Here is a 7,571-nt window from a genome sequence, read left to right on the forward strand (position 1 = left end):
GTATATAAGAGAATATCTAATACTTCAATTGCAAGCCAAGAGACCAGAGTAGTAGTGTTTTCACTCCTCAATGGGTCACTTGTACAAGATCGCTAAACACATGATTGTATTACAGTTTGAGAAGAAAAATATAAAATAGTAGTTGATTAACACAGATCCAGTCTGACAGAGCTGGGGCATGTAGCTAGCCATGGTCTTATAGCAATAATCATCTCGACATCTACATGAAAAAATTTAGTGAAACAACATAAGACATAAATTGGTGTTACTGAATGGAGACTAGAGCCTCCATCCTCCCAAATACAACGCCAGTCTGTCTAAAAGAGAGGAAGCTCATCGCTTTATCCCTATTGTAAAATATTGTTTTCTTTATATATTTTTACATTTCATAATCTAAAATGTTAGTGCTGCATTGTTCATTTATTGTAGGCAAAAACTACACCAAAAAATAGGATAATTCATGTCAAAGAACATGTTTTCTGTGCTTGTGTATAAGCATTCTTACAGAGTGCTTTATAGCAACAGAAGTTAAGGGCAGCAATAAATCCTTTCTGCAGAGTGAAAAGCGCTGCACAGTTTTCACTTAACTGGTTAAAGGCCCCTGTAAATGATCAAACAATTCGCCATACATCACTAGTTTGTGGAAGTACTTGGCAGTATGTGGACATGTTTGATGTATTTGTCAAACATAGAGCATGTTTGAGAAATTTATGATTGACAGCCAATACAACAAATGAATTTGACCATGTAAGGTTACTTTTTTTTTAAATAAAGCCAGTCGCTCCCTGTACTTTGAACATATTGGACATTATTTGAATTGATGTTTCGTTGCAGATGTTCAGTGATACGGGTGTTTATCACGATTTATCTCACTGCAACATGAGTTTCCACAAACTGTGGACGAAAGATCATGTGGATAAAAACAAAAGAGCACTGTCAGTTACCAAAATGGTGGAGGTGTTGTGTATTTCCTGTCAGGTACTATAGAGGGAGATGTTAAGAAAAATTAGTGTCCTATGCATAAATGCAAGTGGCAGTGCAGTAAAATAAACAAATCAACGCTTTCTGGTTCTTCCATGGACGATGTCTGTATTCCCACATTATGATGTTTTAATTAACTTCTATTTTTAGAGGACCAAGCAGAAGAGGAAGCTGGAATTAGTGTAGCTGAATAACTAATGTGTTATTTATATCTTTATTTGCATTTGATCTTGTCATATATTTTATGTTTACAATATATTTAAATTGGTGGTAACATATTATATAGCAATGTTATTGTTGCAAGCATTTATTTTGCTATGGAATTGCCCCAGCAGTACTGAAGTATTTACAAAAATCCTCTCTAGCTTGCTTTGCTTGCAACACGTAATTCTTTACTTTACATCACTGAAGTTGAAACATTTCGTTCGGTTCTTTTCTCTGTGAACCAGTTTCAACAGTACTCATTGCGTAATTTGTCGAACATACCAGTGTCTTTGAATTAGTCAATTGTGCAAATAGAAACAAGCCAATACAACATGTTTTGCTTTATCAAGTGACAAATTAATTATTCTCTTTTTCTTTCTGTTAATTTTGGATCTTGATCTAAGAATGCCAAACACATTTTCAGTAACTCAATGAGCCTGATACAAGCAATAATAGTATATTCTTCTGTTACTATTTTAAAATACCTATGTAGTAAGAATTTGTATGCAATTGAAATGTTTCATCACTTCAAAACCAAGAAGAAAAGTCTTATTTGTATTTGGTAGTTCTTCACGGAGTGGGACCTGTGATTTCTTGTTTTCGAATAGATTCCCAAATTTAGAGTTTTTCTATTACTGCTTTATCAGATACTCTGTCATTATCTGCAACACCCACAATGATAAACTCATATTCTGCATTGGCTGTACGCGTTATCATTGAGCTGTGTGCCCCTTGGCAATCGTAGTAATAGCAGCTGGAATGCTGAAGTTTTTGCGCAGGAACATGTTTTCCATCTCCAGCCCCAACAAAACTAAAGAATTTCCAAGGAATTCCATGTTCTTTTGTTATATTCTCCAATCTTCTTCTGTTTTGTGTACCTGAAATAAATACATTAATAAATAATTATAAATTAGTAGGTATTGCAATATACTATATACATACTTTTTTTGCTACAAGACACAGCCATCAATGTTCACCCAAATATCAACAGTGGTACCATTACATAAGAAGAGAAAATGAATTGTTGCTAATGGACTATGAACATTTCATGAAGCCACAAAAGTAATATCAAGGCAAAAATCTGAGATTTCAAGATAAAGATCCAAAGAGGCCAAATCGGACTGTCAGAAAAATTTATTAATTATATTCTTTTTTAAGTTGAAGTGTAAATCTAGAGTGAAGTTCTATTTTAATATTCATCATCCATACATCATCAATACATCAACAATCTGGTCAAGAAGCTTGCTTGCAAGGAGTAACTATTTGCAGTGACACAACGACTTCATTGAGTGTTTCAGACTCATTATGGTCACCATAACTGGGGGGAGACGTTTGTAGATAGTGATAACTGTTTGCAACAAGTTGTTGAATTGTTAATAGGTGACAGTGAGTGCAATATGAAAACAGACTCTGCAGAAAATATTGTTAAAAAAACAGCCCCACAATGTAAAACTGTTGAATTAAATTATAAGAATGCTTACTGAATATTATCTTTGACTACTGCATTTATTGCTTCACATGTTTCCATTATAGACCTTCTCTGTGTGCAAGGAGCATTGCAGTATACAAACTTTTAAATCTTTCAAATCTGCTCTCATTGCCATATATATCAGAGGGATAGATAATCATTGATTAACTGGAACACATTTCTACATAATTGTGTCTTGTTTCCGATGTGAGTGCAAACTAATTCTAACAAGTTATTGAAAGTTTGACTGTCCATTCAGAGAAAGCTCTGAGTAATATTTTCTTTATCAGATTTTCATAGGTACCAGTATCTCTCAATTTCAACCACGCCACACGTCAGTGTCCTATTTCCTTTCTCTTCTTTGTACACACTTGTAAGTCAATGCAAGAAATGCTTTGTCTGCATTGTTAGCCATTCCCACTAGTGTCGAAATACTTCATGACAAATATGAACATTGTGACAGCGGCTTCAGAAGTGAGGTTAAAAATTATAAACTTTGTTAGTATGTCTCTGTGCTTGTTTGAAAAATGTATGGATAGGAAACAGTGACTTTGGCAAACATGACTGATCGTTTACATAGGCCTTTATAATGGCCCTGCACACAGTTAGTATTTATTAACAATACTTGTTTGTCAAATCTTCAATATATTGAAGCAACCCACACACCATCAATATTGTTGCCAATATTGTCACTTGACAGTTTGATTTTACGAGGTTAAATGCCAATTCACATTGGGTATCACGTCACTTCATATCAAAAATTCCACAATGTGTTTTAAATGGCAGTATTTGTACAGGCTGTGGATGGAAAATCACGTCAAGGTTTCTCAGGAAGAACGTTTTGATGGTGGCATCATGTGTTAACATCAGATATTAAACAATTTCGCCACACTCGCTCTTGTTGCGGTAGTGGATTTTTGCATCTTCCTAACCTTAATTTTATTATTGTGATGTTTTGTGACAAATTGCAAATGATCTGTTATGACATGAACATTTTTTCCATTGAGTGTACTTCCACAAGTGAGGTCATATATCAGAAAGTGAAAAAATATTTAGGTTTTATAGTAACAGAGGAAAGCTCTGTACACAAATAGGAATGTAAGTAGGTAAAGAAATTTTCATTAAATAATAATTTAAGTGGAAAATTCAACTCTAATGAAGAAGAAAAACAGAGTTGTTTATTACGTTATTAGTTACATAAGAAAAGACGACAATGGGTAAGGTAAGCAGGCTCTATTTATTCCTTATAAGCATTGTTTGATGTGTTTGTATGTATGTATTTTCGCTAGCAAATAAATGTCGATGTTGTGAAATGTTTTTTCGCTATTCAGTATTTTGTCACCTAAAATTGATTAAGTACATACATTATGAAGTATGATTTGGCAGTTAATAAAACTTATCCATGTTAGTTTGTCGATTCTGATACTGTACTCCGACATTTTGTGTCATAGTTGGCAACTTATAACTTCCCTTTCACTGTTCAGTACTGGGCCAAGTGAACTGATGTGAGCTGACGTAACTGACAGTGTGAACACTCTGATATGATGGTGCCATGACGTGGTGTGATGGCCAGTGTAAATTGGCCTTAAGATTTTGAACACCCAGAAGAAAGCGTGTGCCTCTGTCGTATGACAAATCATGAATGTTGACATGTAATAAAATGGAGAAGAAAGTACTGTATTTTAGTGGAGTATCAGTCACTGTTGGCAAGAGATTACAAGTAACATCAAGATATCTGGAGACAGGCAGGTCATTTGAATACTTGAAGTTTAGTTCTGTGATGCCAGTAAATACAATTAGTAAAACTGCATGGAAACTTGTGAAGCAATTACATCTGCCCTGGCAAGGATATGTTCAGGTAAGTAATGTAAAACTCTTTTTTTACGTTTTGTTATAATTTGATGAAACTAACACGCATTTTGCAGATCACTTACTAGTCATTACTGATATATGACTTGTTTTCCGAAGTGGAAGCATTTTAGCAGAATTCTGTATCTCACGGACCTGCACTACATTTTCAGCTTAGAATAGTAAGCAGTGGCATAGAGAAACCCACAATGATCATCCTGAAATGCTATATACAGTTATGGGTAATTATGCAGTGAATGAAATAACTACCACTTAACTAACACACGAGAGCATTCAGCAACTCTTTATTATAAATAACTAAAATTCCAAGTAACAACAACATAAATTCTAAATTGCTAATAAATACTCTTTACTGAACCAAAGACTCTTTCTCTGTCTCTTGCTCCTCCTGTGCACATACTGACTGATGTTGCCACACTAGTCCCCAACTTTTTCAAAACCGAGCGCTCCCAGATAACTGGGGTACTGGTGTTTAACTTGCTGGCCTGCCTTCGTAATGATTGGCGGGGGTGTTTCTGTCATGCCAGCCACCAGTGGAATGGTGTGGCCTCCTGTGTCTCTTGATCAGCTGCAGGATCGTTTGGTGCTGAAAATTTATTGCAAATTAACAGAAAACCACAGGAACTGTATTGCTGAGACAACTCCCCATCTAGGCAGGCATGTTTTATTCGTTCTACCAGGACTGTTTCATGCTTGCCATCCTGATCAGTCAAGGAGGGATTATTTCCTTTTGATAGCACTTTGTATGAGCCAGTATGTGGTGAGCATAACAACGGTCATTTGATGTCATCTCTAAGACAGATCTAGGACATAGTGAACGAAAACTTGCCTTTTGGCATGGCAGACAGGTGAGGTAATAAGCAACTGCAACATTTGTGAACTCAACTGCCATGTGAACTCAGTCATTACTTCTGTTGAGGTTGACTGAAGTGTCGCCAGTACAATAAGTTCTCTTACTACCTATAACTGCTCTCTGTAGACCATTTGAGCGGGTGAAAATTGGAGATCCTCTTTTACACCTCGTCACAGGCCCAGCAGTGCCAGTGGAAAGTGTCCATCTGTGTTGATGAGTAGCACATCAGCGCCGTTTTTAGTATTGCAGTTTAGTCTCTCCGCCATCCCATCACTGGTGGGACGGTAGCTGGTGACGTGTAGATGGTTGTAAGCACATAGTCGAAACAGCTCCTCAAATATTTTTTTTTTTTTGAGTCATCAATCTTCTGACTGGTTTCATGTGGCTCACCGCAAGCTCCTCTTCTGCGCCAACCTTTTCATCTTGGAGTAGCACTTGCAACCTATGTCCTCAATTATTTGCTGAATGCATTCCAATCCCTGTCTTTTTCTACACTTTTTACCCTCTACAGCTCTCTCTAGTTCTATGGAAGTTGTTCCATGATGTCTTAACAGATGTCCTATCATCATCATCTTCTTCCTGTCAGGGTCTTCCATATATTCCTTTCCTCACTGATTCTCCAAAGACCCTTCTCATTCCTTACCTTGTCACTCCATCTAATTTGCAACATTCTTCTGTAGCATCACATCTCAAATGCTTAAATTCTTTTCTGTTCCAGTTTTCCCACAGTCCATGTTTCACTGTCATAAAATTCTGTGCCCCAAACACATTCTTGCAAATTTTTTCCTCAAATTTACTCCAAGTTTGATTCTAGCATATTTGTCTTGGCCAGGAAAGCCCTCTTCACCAGAACTAGTCTGCTTTTTATGTCCTCCTTTCTCCAGCAATCATGAGTTATTCTGTTGCCTAGGTAACAGAATTGCTTGACTTTCTACTTTATGATCTCCAATTTTGAAGTTAAGTTTCTTGCTCTCCTCATTTCTTCAATTTCTCATTACTTTTGTCTTTCTTCAGTTTACTCACAATGGCGTCAGGGACACAAAACCCCAAAAGCCATGTGTGTAACAGCATCTTTGCCACCGTCTCTATGATAATGTCTGGTATGGGGATTGCTTGAGGCCACCTCATAAAACAATCGACAGCCGTGAGTAAATACCGATGCTCATCCGAATAGGACAATGGCCTGAAAATGTCAACTTGTATGTATAAAAATCTATTCATCAGTGATGGGAAAAGCACCATTGGTGGCAGCATGTGACAGGTGACTTCGCTGTTCAAGGCAAGCACGAGCCCACTTTCTACAGTCTTTCTGTACGCCTGGTAACATCACCTTGCTTGATACTAATTTGGCCATTGCCCTGACACCTGTATTAGTCAGATTAGTAATGCTTGAAACACTATACATTGATAGTCCACAGGGATGTATGGGCGTTGTTTCTCCTGCAACTATATTGCGCCAAATACCCATGGTACAATATGAAAGCAGATGCCATCCCAGTTGCAAAACAGTGTGCTCACAGCAAAAAAAGTCAGACAGCAATGCATTCTCTTGTTTTTTTGCTACTATTTGATTCCGTGACACTGCCTGCAGACTGACACAATTTTGCCATAAGCAATCTCTGATAATCTTACGACTGCCGGAATTGTGACACACATTGTGCAATATGTTCTGACTGATGTGGTGATCCATGGACTGTTGCATTGTGGAAGAAACTAGTGAGTGGGTTGCGTTCGGTAAAGACTGTAAAATGTGTGCCTTCCACCGATGATTGAAAATGCTTGACTGCCTTGTAAACCACCACCACCCCACGATAGATAGCACTCCAGTTCCTTTGCTGTGGCATAGTATTCTGTGAGTAAAAAGGAACAGTGCTGCTCCAATAGCGTTTTGGCTTGCATCCATCGTGAGAGCCAGTAGTGGGTGAGTCATCCATGCTACTTCTGCTAAACATTGTTTGACTTTGCAAAACACCTCTTCACTCATCGGGCTCCTAGCCACCTTCCTGCTACCAGACATATGTTTACATGTAATCAGTGTGTTAAGTGGTTTCTGTTGTGGCACCAGTCCAGAAATGTGTGACTGGTAGTAACTGATCATCCCTAAAAACCTGTAGAATCCTTTGTATGTTGTCTGCAAAGGCAAAGGCAAATACATATCTTGCACAGCTGCAACCTGACCCATTAACAGTGAGAGGC

The sequence above is a fragment of the Schistocerca cancellata genome, chromosome 1 (genome assembly GCF_023864275.1).
Source record: "Schistocerca cancellata isolate TAMUIC-IGC-003103 chromosome 1, iqSchCanc2.1, whole genome shotgun sequence".
NCBI lineage: Eukaryota > Metazoa > Arthropoda > Insecta > Orthoptera > Acrididae > Schistocerca > Schistocerca cancellata.